This window comes from Panthera uncia, chromosome A2, assembly GCF_023721935.1.
Source record: "Panthera uncia isolate 11264 chromosome A2, Puncia_PCG_1.0, whole genome shotgun sequence".
NCBI classification, from domain to species: Eukaryota; Metazoa; Chordata; class Mammalia; order Carnivora; family Felidae; genus Panthera; species Panthera uncia.
Genome location: NC_064816.1, coordinates 57,990,726 through 58,009,197, shown reverse-complemented (window position 1 = coordinate 58,009,197; position 18,472 = coordinate 57,990,726). Strand labels below are relative to the sequence as shown.

Genomic DNA, 18,472 nt, shown 5'->3' with positions numbered 1-18,472 from the left:
AGTATGGTAAAGACTGGTAGCAGATGTGCTAGACTGTCAACAAATGGTAAGGTAGCGAAATCGGAAATACTTTTTCTTTCTATTGTTGTACACGTTCCAGATTCTAATCTACTGAATGCCTACAGGGACTCCCAGTTACCTGCAGGAGAAAAAAGTTATCCCAGCACTGCCTCTAAGGCCAGTCCCGCCAAGCCACTCCCTTCCCGCTTCAAGCCACGCCGTGCGGGCTCCCGGTGGCCGAGGGCGTCTGTGTCCCTTTTCTCCACCTGCAGAATCCCTACTTATCCTACGGATCCGGCTCCAATCTCGACTCCTCGGCCAGCCCCCCAGACACCCCTACAAGGGCAAGCCCTCCTTGCTCAGGGGACTCGCCACCAGGCGACCTGAGGACAGCGATGCAGGTTCCGCAAGGTCGCAGCAAGGGCCGCGGGCGAGAGGCCCCTTCCTCAGGCCCCGCCCCGCCCCGCCCCGCCCCGCCGCCCCTCAGGCCCCGCCCCGCCCCGCCGCCCCTCAGGCACCGCCCCACGCGACCCAAGCTCCACGTGATGCCGGCGCCGCTCGGTGCCCTTTTAAGGCCGCGCGGCTGCGATCCCGCCTGACGGCTTGGCGGGTGCTAGTCTCTTCGTTTTGGACGGCCTGCGCGTGCGCGCCGCGGTGCACTGTGGGGCCGGCACTGCCGAGCGGGACGCTCCTCGCCGCCTGGCGAGGTGGGGAGAGGCTATGAGGCCTGTGGCCACCCGTCCGCCGGGGTCCTGACACCCGGGACGGCCGGCGGCGAGAGGGGCGCTCGCCGGGGTGGCCGTGCTCTCTGTTCGCCTGCTGGGCTCGCCCCCGGGCCGTGGTTCTCAGCAGTGCTCTGGACTGCGGCCTGTAAGTACCGACGCCCGCGGACGCCCTGTGGGAGGCACCTGCCACGGAGATGCGCGCAGCCCTCTCTTCCATCACACACTTCAAGTCCAGACCCTAGGTTTTCATAATACTTATGTATTTGTGTACGAATAGAAACCTCAGTGACAATGATGGTTATCTCTGGATGGTGCGTTTGCTAATGTTAATTCTGAAATTTCCATAGAGGATTTGCATCAGTTGTATAACAGGAAAGAAGAAAAGAAACAGAATTGTGTTGAATAGCAAATAAAAAAAAAAATTCTTTTGCAGCTCCTGTTAGGAATTTAGTGCAGAGTATTTTAAACGTTTTACATAAATTTTTATATGTAGTTTTTTATTTTTTATTTTTTTATTGTTTTTTTAAAAAATGATTATTTATTTTTGAGAGAGACGGAGCATGAGCAGAGGGGCAGAGAGAGAGAGAGGCACAGAATCTGAAGCAGGCACCAGGCTCTGAGCTGTCAGCACAGACTCCCACTCAGGGATGGAACTCATGAGCTGTGAGATCATAACCTGAGCCGAGGTTTGTTGCTTAACCGACTGAGCCACCCATGTGCCCCTATGTAGTTTTTTATTTTGATCATTGTGTATTTTGTACACCATCTTCCATATAATTTTATATGTACAGAAGTGTTGTGAATGTAGTAAAAGATATAAAATTGGTAAATTGGACTTTATAAAAACTTAAAACTTTTGTGTTGTGAATAGCACCATCAGGAAGCAAAAAGACAACCCACAGAATGGGAGAAAATACTTGCAGATCGTATATTTGATAAGGGCCTGGTATTCAGAATATATAAGAACTCTCACAACTCAATAAAAAGGACAAACCAGGGGCACCTCGGTGCTCATTCGTTAACAGGCTGACTCTTGATTTGGGCTCAGGTTATGATATCATGGTTGCGTTTGTGAGTTCGAGCCCCACATTGTGCTCTGCACTGTCAGTCCCACGTTGTGCTCTGCACTGTCAGCGTGGAGCCTGCTTGGGATCCTCTTTCTCCCTCTCTCTGCCCCTCCCTTACGCACGCTCTCTCTCTCAAAATAAATAAATAAACTTAAAAGGCAAACTAATTAAAAACTGGGTAAAGGATTTGAATACACATTTCCTCAAAAAAGATGAAGGAATGGCCAATAAGCACGTAGAGCAGACAAACTCAGTATCCTGAGTCATTAGAGAAATGCAGATCGATGGCATGTTGGGGAGCGTGTGGAGAAGTTGGAACCCTCACCATGGCGGGAACATAAGCTGGTGCTGCTGCTTTGGAAACAGTTTGGCAGTTCCTTAAGGAGTTAAACATAGAATTATATGACCTAGCATTTCCATTCTTAGGTATATACCCAAGAGGAATTAAAGTGTGTCCACATAGAAATTTGTGTGTCAGTGTTTATAGTAGCACTACTCACACTAGCCAAAAGGCCAAAACAGCCCAAATGTTGAAGGGATAAACCAAATATGATATATCCACTCAGTGGAATATGTTTGGCAATAGAAAGGCATGAAGTACTGATATATGCTACAGTGTGGATATATTAGATTGCGGTAACAAAGTACTCCACACTGGGTGGCTGAACAGAAATTTATTGTCTCATGGTTTTGGAGGCTAGAAGTTTAATGTTTATTTTTGAGTTGGAGTGGGAGTGGGGAAGGGGCAAACAGAGAGAGAGAGGGAGACACAGAATCTGAAGCCTCTCCAGGCTCTGAGCTGTCAGCACAGAACCCAACACAGGGCTTAAACCCACGAGCCATGAGATCATGACCTGTGTCAAAGTCAGACACTCAACCGACTGAGCCACCCAGGCACCCCTGGAGGCTACAAGTTTAAAATCCAGGTATTGGCAGGGTTGTTTCCTTCTTAGGGCTGCGAGGGAGAACCTCCACCCTGCCTCTCATCTAGCTTCTGGTAGCCTCAGGCATTCTTAGCCTGTAGATGGTGTTCTCCCTGTGTCTTCACATTGTCTTCCTTCTGTGTGGATTTCCGTCTGTGTCCAAATTTCTCCTTTTTATGTGGAGTCCATTCGTTTAGGGCCCAGCCTAATGACCTTATACCTTGACAACTGCAGAGACCCAGTTTTCAAATAAATCACATTCACAGGGACTGGGGGTTAGGACTTCAACATCTTTTGGAGGGGTCACAATTCAAGACATGACAATGGATGAACCTTGGAAACATGGTAAATGAAAGAGGCCATTCACAAGAGGCTACATACTGTGTGATGCCACTTATGTCAACTGTCCAGAATAGGCAGCTCTCTAGAGACAGAAAGTAGGTTAGTGATTGCCTAGGGTTGAGGGACGGGGGAATGTGTGTAAATTATATGTCTGTGAAGCTGTTGAAAGTATAATAAGAACCACAATACACAGTTCTTGTATGTCCATCCAGCTTCCTCTGGGTGAATAAAATAATAGCATATTATATAATTAATAAAGTTGGCTAGTCCAGAAGATTAACGTCTATACAATACTATTAGCTAATTTACAGATTTCATTCAAATTTCATTACTTGTCCAATTACTGTCTGTTTTCTGGTCCAGGACATGGTTTCGGATGCCATGTTGTATTTGTTTATCCTAGCTCTTAGCCTCCTGCAGAAATTCTAGTCTTTTTTTTTTTTTTTTTTTTTTGTCTTTGATGACCTTGTCATTTTTGAAGAGTATGGGAAAGTTATTTTGTAGAGTGTCCTTCAGTTTGGATTTTCTGTTTGATGAGATTAAGACTTTGCATTTTTGGCGAAACTATTACGGAAGTGATGTGTTCTTCTCAATGCATCATATCAGAGGGTACATGACATTGATACGTTTTATTACTAATTAAGTCTGATCACTTTGTTATGTACATATTTGTCAGATTTCTCTTTTAACTGTAAAGTTAAATTTCTTTTTAAATTAACAAGTAGCTTGTTGAGAAACGTAAAAGTTTATGTAGCACACTTTCATTCACTATCTTTAGGTTACGTTATTATCTATAGCAATTATTACTGTGGTGTTTACCTATTTCTAGTTCTCTTCCTACATTTATTAATTAGAATTCTACTGTAAGGAGGAGCTGTCTTTTCTCCCCCATTTTTATTTATTTATTTAACACTTTTTTTTTTTTTAAAGTAATTTCTACGTCCAATGTGGGGCTTGAACTCACGACCCTGAGATCTAGAGTCATGTGTTCCACTGACTGAGACAGCCAGGTACCCCTTTTCTCCCCAGTTTTTATTTATTTATTCAGTTACTTTGTTGATATGCACGGACTCATGGCTATTTATTGTATAGTTTTTAATCGATTAGTGTCATTATCTATTATGTTGCTAAGATTGTCCTCGATATGGCCATTGAGAGCTTGTTGTAGGGAGCCTCTAAGATGTCCCCCAGCAAGTCCCACTTCCTGGTATTCAGGCCCTTACATAATCTCCTCTCCTTGAGTGTGGGCTATATTTAGTGATGTTTCTAATTAATAGAAAATGTGATGGGATGTCATTTCTGAGATTAAGGTAAGAAAAAGACTGGCTTCCATCTTGGGCAACCTCTCTTGCTTCCTTACTCTGTCACTCCCTTGCTCTGATGGAGGTCAGCTGCCATATTGTGAGCTGCTCTATGGACAGGCCCCTATGCCGAGGAACTAAGGGAGGCCTTCCAGCCACACCTAGTGAAATACTAAGGCCCTGAGGCCAGTACCCCACCAGATCACCCCATAACCTTACTACTATCTAGCGTACTGGATTTTCTAGCTGTTATTATAAGGCAAGGAAAAGAAATAATGACAAGGGAAGAAGTAAAAATGTTTTTATTCACAGATGACATGCTTGTGTACACAGAAAATCTGAGGGAGATGACAGAAAGCTTCTGGAACTATTAATACTTTAGCTGTTACAGATGCAAGATCATCAATTGTATTTCTATGTGCTAACAATCAGAAATTGAGAAAACATTTTAATGCCACATACAGTACTATGAAAAATATGGAATGCTTCTGAATAAACTTGAGAAAATATTTGGAAGACCTTTACACTGAAAACTACCAAACGTTGCTCAGAGCAATTAAAGATCAAAGTAATGGCAAGACATAGTGTTCATGGATTGGAAGAGTCAATGTTGTTAAGATATCAGTTCTTCCTGAATTCATATATTTGGTGCAATCCAAATCAAAATCCCAGCAGGCTTTTTTGTTTTGGTAGAAATTTACAAACGGATTCTGACATTTATGTGGATATGCTGAGGATTCAGAATGGGCAGTACTCAGGCTATATGATTACAAGATATAAAGTTATGTAATGAAAAGGTGTGTTGGCATAAAGATAGCCAAGTTGTCTTGAAACAAAGAATGGAAAATGAAATATGAAAATGAAAGAGTACATAAATAAACCCACATATTGATTTTCAAAAAGGTGCAGCTATAGACTGAATGTGTCCCCCTAAATGTCATATGTTAAATCCTAACCTTGTATTAGAAGGTGGGGCACTTTCCAAATGATTAGCTCATGAGAGCAGAACCCTCATGAATGGCATTAATACCCTTGTAAAAAAGAGACCCTAGAGAGTTCCCTAGTCCCTTCTGTCATGTGAGGACACAGCAGACAGCCATCTATAAACTAGAAAGAGGACCCTATCAGATACTGAATCTGCTCGTGCCTTGATTTTGGAATTCTCAGCTTCTAGAACTGTGAGAAATATATTTCTGTTGTTTATAAAAAGCCCCCCAGTCTATGTTTTTCTGTTACAGCGACCCCAATGGACTAAGACAGGTGCCAAAGCAATTCAGTGGAGAATGGCTTTGGAACAATTAGACAGCCATATAAAAAAATAACCGCAACTTTACCTCATGTTATATGCTACAAGTAAATAAAAATGAGTCATAGACCTAATTGTTAAATTAAGTTAGAACTATAAAACTTCTAGAAAAAAAACATGAAAAAATCTTTGTGACCTGGGATTCAACAAAGATATTTTAACTATAACATAAGCATGAGTTATAAAAGAAAAAAAATCAATAAATTGGGCTTTATCAAAACATAAGCAAACTCTGAAGTGTGGAGAGAAGATGGCAGACTTGGGAAGGGATCTTAAGATCTGAAAATGACATGACAGTGAGTTCTCTTTTTGCTTAATATATCCTGGATTGGGTGCTGGAGAAGCCAGCAACCAGGGAATACCAATGGGAGTGGTGAGGGGGGGAATCCCCAAAAGTAGCCTCCTCTCTTTCACCAAAGGACCAGGAAAGGGGCAATTTAGCAAGACAGAAAACCTATAGGCAATGACTGCTTTACTAAAGTCAAACACCGTGGAACAAAATGGCGCCCCATCCCTATCAGCCTAGAGTTTGATGATAGCCATGTTGTAAAGGGGCAGTCCTCCTCCCTTGCTGGGGTGGTGTCAGAGAAGGCCCAGAGGAACTGGGATTATCATGCCCACCCAGTGATGAGACCTTTTCTCTCTCACAGTGTCTTTGAAGGCGACATGGAGAACAGTTACAAGGCATTCCTCACCCTCTGTATTAGTGTTCTCTAGAGAAACGGGGGCGGGGTGGTGAGGAAAGGGAGATAGATTTATTATAAGATATTAGCTCATGGGATTATGGAAATCCCATGATTGGCTCTGTACAAACCGGACACTCAGGGAAGCTGTTGGTGCAGTTTGAAGGTCTGAGACCTGGAGAACTGATGGTGTGGATTCCATCTGTGTCCGAAGGCCTGAGAACCAGGAGCACTAAGTACAGAAGATTGATTTCTTAGTTCAAACATTTAGGCAGAGAGCCAATTTAACTTTCCTCCACTTTTTTGTTCTGTTCAGGCCCTCAACAGATTGGATATAACCATCCACATTGGAGAGGACCATCTGCTTTATTCAGCCTACCAATTCAAAGACTAATCTCTTCTGGGAACACCCTGACAGATGAATTCAGAAATAATTTTTAACCAGCTACCTGGGCATTTTGTAGCCTAGTCAAGTTGACACATAAAATTAACCACCTTTGCAGCCAGGGTGGTGGACTTTCATCTTCACGTGGCTGTAATAAGGTGGGGTCTTCATTCTTGTGTTTGTGTGATGTCACAGGAGGCCTGAAAAAAAAAAAAAAGATTTAAATAAGATCCAGAGTCTCATAACACGATACTCAAAATGTCCAGGGTACATTTGAGAATCATTCATCAGACCAAGACTGTCTCAATGAGTAAGGTAAGACAGTTATCAGATTCCAAACCAGAAATGACACAGAGATGAGAATTATCTGACAGATTAAAAAAAATTTTTTTTAATGTTTATTTATTATTGAGAGAGACAGAGCATGAGCATGGGAAGGGCACAGAGAGGGGGAGACACAGAATCCACAGAACCCAAAGCAGACTCCAGGCTCTGAGCTGTCAGCACAGAGCCTGACACGGGGCTCAAGCTCACAAACCATGAGATCATGACCTGAGCTGAAGTTGGACGCTTAACCAACTGAGCCACCCAGGTGCCCCTCAGATTTTAAAGAAGGCATCATAAAAATGCTTTGATGAACAATTAGGAAAATGCTTGAAGCAAAAAACCAGAAAGTCTTAGCAAAGAAATACAAAATATAAAGAGGAAGCAAATGGAAATTTTAGAACTGAAAAATACAATAAAGGAAATAATAAACTCACTAGATGAACTCAACAGCAGAGTGGAGATGATAGAGGAAAGGATCAGTGAAATTAAAGATAAAACAATAGAAATTAATCCAACAGGGAGCAACAGTGAAAAAAAAAGATTGGGAAAAAAAGTAAATAGAGCCTCAAGGACGTGTGGTAGTATAACAAATGATCTAACATTTCATTGCATCTGAGTCCCCAAGGAAGATGAGAAAGAATTTGGAGCTGAAAAAGTATTTGGATAAATAATGGCTGAAAAACTCCCAAAGTTTGCAAAAGACGTAAACTTACAGATTCAAGAAACTGAGTTAAGCCCAATGGGATACACCCCAAGAAAGACCATGCCAAAATATGTCCAGTCAAAATTCTGAAAATTAAAGACAAAGTATCTTGAAAAAAAGAAATAGTATGTGAAAACCAATCGAAATTACAGCGGAATTCTTACCACAAACCAGAGGCCAGAAGGAAATGGCATGGCATTGGCAAGTGCTAAAAACAAAGAACTGTAACTCAGAATTGTCTCTCTAGTGAAAATATCCTTCTGGAATAAAGTGGAAATCAAGACATTCTCTGATGAGAGAAAAGTAAGGATTTGTCACCAGGGGAATCTATCTATAAAAAAAAAAAAAGGCTAAAGGAGTTTCTTGAGTTGGAAAGGAAATGATAAATGAAGGAATCTTGAAACATCAAGAAGGGATATAGAACAATAGAATGAGTAAATATGTAAGTTAATACAATGGAATTTTTCTTTTGTTGAGTTTTATAAAATATATTTGATAGTTGAAGCAAAAATGGTAATGTCTGATATGGATCTCAAAGCTTGCAGGGGGAGTCTTTAGGACAACTGTATTATAAATGACAGAGGGTAAAGGAACTTAAAGGATTATAATGTTTTTACATTTCACTTGAACTGGTAAAATGTTGACACCAGAGTGCTGTGAAAAGTTATGTATGTGTAACATAAAACCTAGAGCAACTGCTAAGGGTCTGTTCAAAGAGGTAAGTTCAAAAGCAGTATTGATGAAATGGAATTCTAACAAAAGGCACAAGTAAGCTGGAAAAAGAAAACAGACAAATGAACAGGAAAGAAACGAAACAAAATGAAAAAAAAAAACCCACTGAAGTCCTAGCATATCAATAATTGCCTTAAATGTAAATGTCAGGATACACCAATTAAAAGAAAGGGGCAGAGTGGTTAAAAATATATACTCCCCATAAGAAAACTCAGTTCAAAAGTAATGATATAGGTAGGTTGAAATTAAAAAGATGGAAGAAGGTATGCAATACAGACTGTAATCAAAAGAAGGCAGTAGTATTAACATCAGGTAGACTCTAGAGCTAAGAAAATTACAGGGACAGAGAGGAGTTTTTCATATGATGAAAAGGGTCAGGCTATCAAGACATGGCAATCCTAAATTTGTATGCATTAAACAACAGAGCTACAAAATATGTAAAGCAAAAATAGACCTGAGAGGAGAAATAAACAAATCATGATTATATTGGAGACGTCAACACCCCTCTTCCAACAATTGATTAAAATACCCAGAAAATCAGCCAGGATATGTAATAACTCAATCAACAGGGTTAACCCCCCCCCCCCCACAGCAACAGCAACAGCAGAATAGGCATTCTTTTCAAGTTCTCATGGACAGTTTACCAAGATAAGCCATTTACCACAATAGGGTCATAAAACAAGCTTCACCGTATTAAAAACAATTGAAATCCTACTGTGTGTGTTCTTGCCACAATGGAATCAAACTAGAAATCAGTAACAAAGGTAACAGGAAAATCTTGGAACAGTTGGAAACTAAACAATTTTGCTAAATCTATGGGTTAAAGGAGAAGTCTCAAAGGATAATAAAAACAACATATTGAACTAAATGAAAATGAAAGTAAAACATACCAAAATATGTGGGATGTAGCTAACGTAGTGCTAACAGGAAATTTTATAGCACCGAATTCTTAACATTAGAAAAGAGGGAAAGTCTCAAGAAAATAATTTAACCTTTCAATTTATCCTATAAAAAGAAGAGCAAGATAAACGTAGAGGTGCAGAAGGAAGGAAACAATAAGAGGAGAAACCAAATTGAAAAGAGAAAAACAGTGGAGAAAATAAAAGATGGTTCTTAGAAAAAATTGACAAACCTTTGATAAGACAAAAAAGGATGACACGAATTACCAATATCAGGAATGAAATGGGCTAGCACTATAGGCCTTACAGACATCAAAAGTATAATAAGGGTATAGAACTATACATATATAGATTTGACAACTTAAATGGACTAATTTCTCAAAAGTCATCTAATATAAAAGATAATTTGTATAGTTCTGTAAATCTTAAATTGAATTTTTAATTTAAAAACATCCAACAAAAGAATCAGAGATTTTCAGTAAAGAATTCCACCAAACATCTACAGAACAAATTCTACACATTATTTTCCAGAAAACAATAAAGGGGAGATTTTCTAACATTTTATGAGGCCAGTATTATGCCCAAACCATACAAAGACCATCCAAAAAAGGAAAACTACGAGTTAACATATCTCAGGAATACAGATGCAGAAATCCTCAGTGAAACATTAATAAGTGGAATTCAATGTATAAAAAGAGTTATGGGATTTGGAAAGGATGACAGAGTAGAAAGCACCAGAAATCTGTCTTCCTACTTAGACAATTGTCCTGGCAGAATGTGCTTGACTTAATTATGTTTGAACTCTGTAGTTTATTCAAAGACTTGTAACTTCCTGAAGAAGGCTTGAATGGGAGAGTGCAGTTAATTTTGGTCAGTTTCACCAATGGATACCCACCACCCATCTTCCACTCAGTGACAGTCATGCATTTGTTCCAGGAGCAGCTTACATCTAGGTGAGCCAGGGTGGGCAATATGGGCCCTGTCCTTCAAATATCAGGATCTGTTTTGTGCTTGCTGCTTCTTATCATGGAAGTACAGACACAGGAGCGGGCAGCCATTGCTGCATGTTCCCTCCCATTGTTTCAAGCCCCTTGCCCTACAGCGGAAGTGACTTCCAGGAGATTTAAAGAGGTGGCACCTTTCCCCCCACCTTTATCTCTTTTCCTCATTTTGGGAGCCAGACATTTAAGGACGAGGTCCTTAAATGGCAAAAGTGACCACACATACAGGGGAATTTAGAAAGTCTTTGTGCATGCCTAGGGAAAAGTTCAGGCTCAGAAAGACCTGAGAAGACCTTAAGTTTACTCCTCAGGCTGATCTCAGGCACAGAGAGCCTACAACAATAAAACTAAAGCAAAAAACAACCCCCCAAAACCCCAAAGAAAATCCTGGGGAGATAGAAAAGGAAGAATCTGATTTCCAGGCTTCATACATTATTAGATTCAAGCATGAGGTTTTCAGGGAAAAAACAGTCACAAGACACACAAGGAAAGAGGAAAGTATGGCCCATTCAAAGAAAAAAACAATTACAGTAGAAAATGTCCAGTGAGAAAGGCTAGCTGGCAAATCTAGAGAAAGACTTTAAAACAACTGTGTTAAAGATGCTCGAAAAACTAAAGGAGGACAATGGAGAGAGTCGAGAAAATGATGTATGAGCAAAATGGAAATATTAGTAAAACCACAAAGAAATTCTGGCGCTAAGGAGAAGAACTGCAGATTTGAGCAGGCAGAAGAAAGAATCAGTGAACCAGAAGGTAAGATAATTGAAATGATCAAGTCTGAGGAAAGGAAAGAATAAAGATTGAAGAAAAATGAACAAAGCCAAAGGGACCTGTGGGACACCTAGAGGTTTACCATGCATTGTAGAAGTCCCAGAAGAGAGAGAGGGTCAGAGAGATTACTTGGAGAAATAATGCCCGAAAACTTACCAAATTTGAAGAAAGACATATAAACGTCCAAGAAAGAATATAAACATCCAAGAACTTAAACTTCAAATAAGACGAATTCAAGGAGACCCACACAGAGACACATAACATGTTGGCAACTAAAACAGAATCTTGAAATCAGCAAGAGAGAAGCAAATCATCACATAAGAAGGATCTTCAATAAGACTATCACCAGATTCCTCATTTGAAACTTTGTAGGCCAGAAGTCAGTGGGCTAGCATATTCAAAGTAGTGAAAGGGAAAAAAAGATGTCAGCCAAGAATACCGTGTCTGCCAAACTGTCCTTCAGAAGTGGTGAAGAAATTAAACCCAAAGCTAGCAGAAAGAAAGTAATGGAGATCAGAGATGAACAACACATGGAATAGAAAAAAACAAATAAGAAGGATTCTAGGAAGATGGGGTCAGAAGCCTCAGGAACCTGTTTCCCTCCTTCGACAATAATTGTACTTGCAGCATCATCTGATATAACTATTTTGGAACTCGAGTCTGTTGAAGGCTTGCAACTTTTAGGGAAAGGCTTGGATGGTACATTTTACTTTATTTCTGTTCTTAGCATGATAGTAGCTACACATCCCAACCCCCAGCCACTTGACAGACAGCCGTGTTGCTGGATCAGCTTGCACACAGCTTGTGGGAGCCAAGCAGGCAAGAAGGACTCTGTCCTCTGAATATCAGGGATCTTTCCTCTGATCACTGCTGCTTCTGATCATAGAGGTTCAGAGAGGCAGGGAGCCATTGCTATTGCACCTCCCCCATCTGGCTCAAGTGTGTTACAATATATTTAAAGGGCCAGTGCCCTTTCCCCCCTTTTGTCCCTTAATTTTTTCTTTTCTGTGTTGGGGGGAGATGGGGAGTCAGAACCAGATGTTAAAGGCTAAGGTATTCAAACACTCCTGCATATACAGGAAAAATTAGAAAGTAATTATGCATGTCCAAGGAAAAGAGATGAGAAGAGTTAAATCTACATCTCAGGCTGATTCTCAGCACAGAAATGCTATAACAATCAAAAAGACAAGTAACAACAGCAAACCCTGAGGGAAGGGGAAGAATCTAATTTTCAGAGTTATCACATTATTAGATTGAAATGTCTAGTGTTCAACAAAATATCACAAGTCAAAGAGACAGGAAAATATGTCTCATTCAAAGGAAAAAAATACAACAGAATCTGTCCCTGAAAAATACATTGGGAGATATATTAGGCAAAGACTTGGTGGTAAAGATACTAAAAGTCAATGGGGCGCCTGGGTGGTTCAGTTGGTTAAGTGTCTGACTTCAGCTCAGATCATGATCTCGCACTCCATGAGTTCGAGTCTCATGTTGGGCTCTGTGCTGACACCTCAGAGCCTGGAGCCTGCTTCAGATTCTGTGTTTCCATCTCTCTCTGCCCCTCCCCCACTCATACACTGTCTCTTTCAAAAATAAACATTTTTAAAAATTAAAAAAAGACACTAAAAGTCAAGAAAACAATGTGAGAACAAAATGCAAGTATTCATTAAGAGATGGAAAATCCAGAAAGAAACTAAAATGAAATTCTTTAGCTGAACGGTACAATAACTAAAGTAAATCACAAGGAGTCAAAGGCAGATTTGAGCTGGCAGAACATAAATCAGTACTTTAAGGTAGGACAATGGAAATTATTGAGGCTCAGGAACAGAAAAAGATGAAAAATAGCAAACACAGCCTGAATGTCTATGGGAAACCATCAAAAGCACCAACATAGGCATTGTGGGAGTCTCAAAGAAGAAGAGTGAGAAAGGGGCAGAGAGAATATTTGATGAAATGATGACTGAGAATTTCCCAAATTTGAAAAAGGACATGAATAGAAACATCCAAGAAGCTCAACAAACTTCAAGTAAGATGAGCTCAAAAAGATCCACTCCTTGGGTCCTCCCTCAACCTCCAGGAGCTTGTGGAGGGATGTGTAACCTCCCCCTCTTGTCCACCCTATTCCCAGGATGAGAGGAAGCCTCTCTCCTTCCCCATCAGACTGGATGTGCCTTTATCCTCCAATGCCCCGATCTCTCTGAACACCCCCATTCTCCACCTGGTGGTGCAGGGTGCTCCTTGACCCACCCAGATTCAACAGTTCAGGGGCTCCCCTGCTATATCTCCTCCCATCCTGTACCCTATTTCTGGGGCCTCATCACTGTGGAAGACAGGGACAGTAAGGGTATAAATGGATGGGAGGCATGGGTAAGGTTTTGGAGTAGAACCAGGGTGTGTGTGTATGAAGGGGGAGTGATAAAGTCCCCTAGGGGAGGGGGGGACTAACCTTGTCTGGTGGATGAGAAGGCATACTTATTTTTTGCCTTCTGTACAGTATTTGAAAAGAGAACTAAAAAACCCAAATGGCAAAAAAAAAAAACCCCACATTATAATCAAACTTTCAAAAGCCAAAGAAAAAGGGCAAATCTTGAAAGCAGCGAGAGAAGACAATTGTCTCATACAAGTGATCCTCAGAGATTTGCAGATCTTTTTTTTTTTTTTTTTTTTTTATAAAAACTTCGGAAGCTAGAAGACAGTGGGCAGATGCATTCTAAGTGCTCAAAGAAAAAGAATCTCTCAACCGACAACTCTATATCCAGCAAAACTGTCCTTCAGAAGTGAGGAAGAAATCAAGACATTACTTGATAAAAGCTGAGGGAGTTTGTGACCACTAGACCTGCTCTGCAAGAAATGCTTAAGGGAACCCTGCAAAATGAAAGGACACTGGACATTAGCCTGAAGCCATGAGGAGAAATAAAGATCTCAGTAAAAATAAACACATGAACAGTTATAAAAGCTAGGATTATTGTAATAGCTTGTAACTGTGCTTTTTCTTTTTTATGGAATTTATGATACTAATGCATTTAAATAAAAAATGCTAATGTAATTATTACTGTAACTTTGCTTTGTAACTCCAAATCTTATTTTGTACATAATTTAGGAGACTAATGCATTTAATATACTAACTTATGTTTTGGAGCATACAATGTATAAAGATGTGGTTTTGTGACATCAACAACCAAAAAGTTTAGGGACAGTGTGAAGGAGCAGCTTTTTTTTGTGTATTATTGAAGTTAAGGTGCTATAAATTCAAATTAGAGTTTGACAGCTTTAGGATATTAAGTGTGAGTCCCCATGGCAACCACAAAGAAACTAGCTATAGAATATATACAAAAGGAAAGTAAGAAGGAGCTTAAACATTTTGCTACAAAAAATCAACTAAATACAAAAGAAGACAGGGCTGTGGGAAATGAGGGACAAAAAAGCAATAGGGCATATAGAAAACAAATAGCACAATGATAGAAGTAAGTCCCTCCATATCAGTAATTATTTTTTTTTAATATTTATTTTTGAGAGAGACAGAGCATGAGTGGAGGAGGAGCAGAGAGAGAGAGAGGGAGACACAAAATTTGAAGCAGGCTCCAGACTCTTAGCTGTCAGCACAGAGCCCTATATAGGGCATGAACCCACGAACCGTGAGATCATGACCTGAGCTGAAGTCAGACACTTAACCAACTGAGGCACCCAGGCATCCCAGTAGTTACTTTAAATGTAAATGGATTCTGGGGTATCTGGGTGACTCAGTCATTTAAACATCTGACTCTTGATGTCTGTTCAGGTCATGATCTCATGGTTTGTGAGATCGAGCCCTCTGTTGGGCTCTGCACTGACAAGGGGGAGCTTGCTTAGGAGTCTCTCCCTCTCTCTCTCTGCCCCTTCCCTTCTTGTGTTCTCTCTCTCTCTCTCTCTGTCTTAAAATAAATATAAACAAACCTTTAAAAATGTGAATGGAGAGGCACCTGGGTGGCTCAGTCGGTTAAGCATACGACTTTGGCTCAGGTCATGATCTCATGGTTTGTGAGTTCAAACCCTGTGTTGGGCTCTGTGCTGACAGCTCAGAGCCTGGAGCCTGCTTTGGATTCTGTGTTTCCCTCTCTGTCTGTTCTTCTCCTGCTCACACTCTCTTTCTCTCTCAGAAATAGTTTTAAAAAATGTAAATGGATTAAACTCTCCAATTAAAAAACAGATTGCAAGAATGGACGAGAACACATGATTCAACCATATGTCTGTCTACATGAGACTCACTTGAGATTGAAAGATACAGACTTCTTGAAAGTGAAATGATGGAGAAAGATATTCCAGGCAAATAAGTAACCGAAAGAGAGCACAAAACACTATACAAAATTCAGATGAAATAGACTTTAAGTCAAAGAAGCTTACGAGAGACAAAGATGTATGTTAACAAATGTTTTAACAGCAAGAAGGAATTGTAATTATAAACATTTATGCACCTAATGGCAGACCATAAAAATATATGAACCAAAAAGTGACAAAATTGAAGGAAGAAATAGTTTTGCAATAATAGTTGGAGACTTTAGTACCCCACTCAAAGTAGTAGAACAACCAGACAGAACTTAAGGAGATACGGACTTAAGCAATACAATAAATCAACTAGTTCTAGCAGACTCTATACATATAGGGTACTCTACCTACCCATAACAGCATACACATTCTTCTCAAGTGTACATGGGAGATTTTCCAGGATGGACCATATGGAGGGTCACAAATTAACTCAATAGATTTTAAAAGATAGTTATAATACAAAGTGTCTTCTCTGACCACAATGGGTAAAGTTAGAAGTCAGTAAAAAACTAAAATACACAAAATTTTGGACACTAAACAACACAATTGTAAACAACCAACAGATCAAAGAAGAAATCATAAGGGAAATTTGAAAATACTTAGAGACAAATGAAAAGAAAGACACAACAGAACTCATGAGATGCATTGGAAGTGGTGCTAAGGGGGAAATTCATTGGTATAAATGTCTACATTAGAAACAAGAAAGTTCTAAAACAACAACCAAACTTTACAACTTGAGGAAGTAGAAAAAGAATACACTGAAGCCACAGCTAGCAAAAGGAAAGAATAAAGATTATACCAGAGAACAATGAAATAGAAAGTAGAAAAAATGGTACAGAAAATCAAATGAGACCAAAAGACGGTTCTTTGAAAAGATCAACAAAAACTGACAAACCTTTAGCTAGATGACTTAGAGAAAAGTCTCCAATTACTAAAATCAGAAGTGAAAGTGGGGACATTACTATTAATTCTAGAGAACTAAAAAAAATGTTTATAAGGAAGTACCTTGAACAACTTATGCTGACACATTGGATAATCTAGATGAAATGGACAAATTTCTAGAAACAAAAACCTACCAAGACTAAGTCATGAAGAAATAGATAGTCTGAGTAGACCTATTATTTGTAAGGAGATGGAATCAGCAATTTAAAAAATCTCCCAACAAAGAAAAGCACTGGTCCTGAGAGCTTCACTGGTGAATTTTACCAAACATTTAAAGAAGAATGCCTTTTCAAACCTTTCCAAAATATTGAAGAGAACATTTTGTAGCTCATTCTATGAGGCTAGCATAACTCCTTGGCCAAAGCCAGACAAAGACTGCAAGCAAAGAAAACTACAGACTAATGTCCCTTATGAACATTGATGCAAAAATCGTCAACAAAATACTAGTGAATAATTCAGCAGCATTTTAAGAGGATTTTACATTATGACCAAGTGGGATTTATCCCTGGTATGCAAAGATGGTTCAAATTATGCAAATCAATCAATATCATGCACCACATCAATAAAATGAAGGGGAAAAACACATGATCATCTCATTTGGTGCAGAGAAATCATCTGTCAAATTCAACATCCTTTTATGATAAACACGACAAATTAGGAATAGAAGGAAACTACTTCCATGTAATAAAAGCCATAAATGAAAAACACAGCAGATTAACACTCAATGGGGAAAGACTGAAAACTTTTCCTTTAAGGTCAGTAATACGGCAAGGATGTTTTCACTACTTCTCTACAACATCGTACTAGAAGTTCTAGCCAGAGCAATTAAGCAAGAAAAAGAAATAAAAGGCATCCAAAGTGGCAGGAAAAAGTAAAATGATCTCTGTTGGCAGATGATAGCATCCTAACGATGCTACAAACTGTTAACTAATAAATGAATTCAGCAAAGTAGCAGGATGATGTATTTTTACTGATTGTTATTTATTTTCATTATTAGTGTTTGTTTTATATATTTTGAGACAATGCTATTAGTCACATGCAAATTAGAAATTGTTATATTTTCCTGGTGAAGTTAACATTTCATCTTTATGATTTTTTTATCACTACCTAAAAATAAGTATTCTGAATGAAAGAAGCCAGACCCAAAGGGATATAAATTATATGAGTCCATATATATGACATACTGGAAAGGGCCAACCCAGAGGAATAGTATAAAGATCAGTGGTTGCCATGGGTTGGGGATTAGGAGAAGAGGCTGACTACAAACTGCAAAGGAAATTTTTGAGTGGACTGTGGTGAACATACAACTCTAATCTTTTTTCAGAACTCATAAAACTATATACCACAATGAACACATTTTAAAATGGGAACCTTTATGTTATTATATTTTGCTAACAATTAAAAAAATTTTTTTGAGAGAGACAGAGACACAGCATGAGCGGGGGAGGGACATAGAGAGAGGGAGACACAGAATCCAAAGCAGGGTTCAGGCTCTGAGCTGTCAGCACAGAGCCCGATGTGGGGCTCTGACCCACGAGCTGTGAGATCATGACCTTAGCTGAATTTGGATGCTTAACTGACAAGGTCACCCAGGTGACCCTACCAACAATTTTAAAATTGCATATAGAGTTCATACTGGTACGTCAGAATCTCATCTAGCACCACAGGGTAGCATTCTTCCTTTGTGTATCTGTAACTTCTTTCCCTGATGTTGGGAAACATACTCTCATTATCTATATTTTCATATTTGTTATACTCATAATTTCAGAATTGCTAACCCCATATCCTGTGGGTTACAGGATGTGTGAAACATTTACTAACCAGTCTGTTTATGTATCATTCTTTTTGTCATTAGCCTTATAGTATCCAGTGAAAAAACACTTTTCCAAAGTTATGTAGGTTTTAGTTCCTTCATTCCCACCCTTTCCAAATGTGGTATGCTATATATTTATAATACAATTAGGTTCATTTGTCACAATCTGCTTTCCACACTGGGTTTCCCCAATAGCATGGTACCATTTTTAAGTGTACAGTTCAGTGGGATTAAGTACATTCACACTGAT

General features: G+C 39.5%; 1 long non-coding RNA gene across 2 annotated transcripts; it reads left to right on the top strand.

The window, feature by feature from the left end:
• The first annotated feature begins 654 nt into the window (after positions 1-654).
• On the top strand, positions 655-14,533 carry LOC125929725 (uncharacterized). 2 transcript variants are annotated; one of them, XR_007459946.1, is made up of 3 exons: positions 655-870; positions 6,664-7,047; positions 13,851-14,533. It is a non-coding gene; the product is annotated as an uncharacterized LOC125929725 (long non-coding RNA). The 2 variants fall into 2 exon arrangements; XR_007459947.1 differs by having other exon boundaries at positions 658-870; positions 6,664-6,890; positions 13,855-14,531.
• The last annotated feature ends 3,939 nt before the right edge of the window (positions 14,534-18,472 follow it).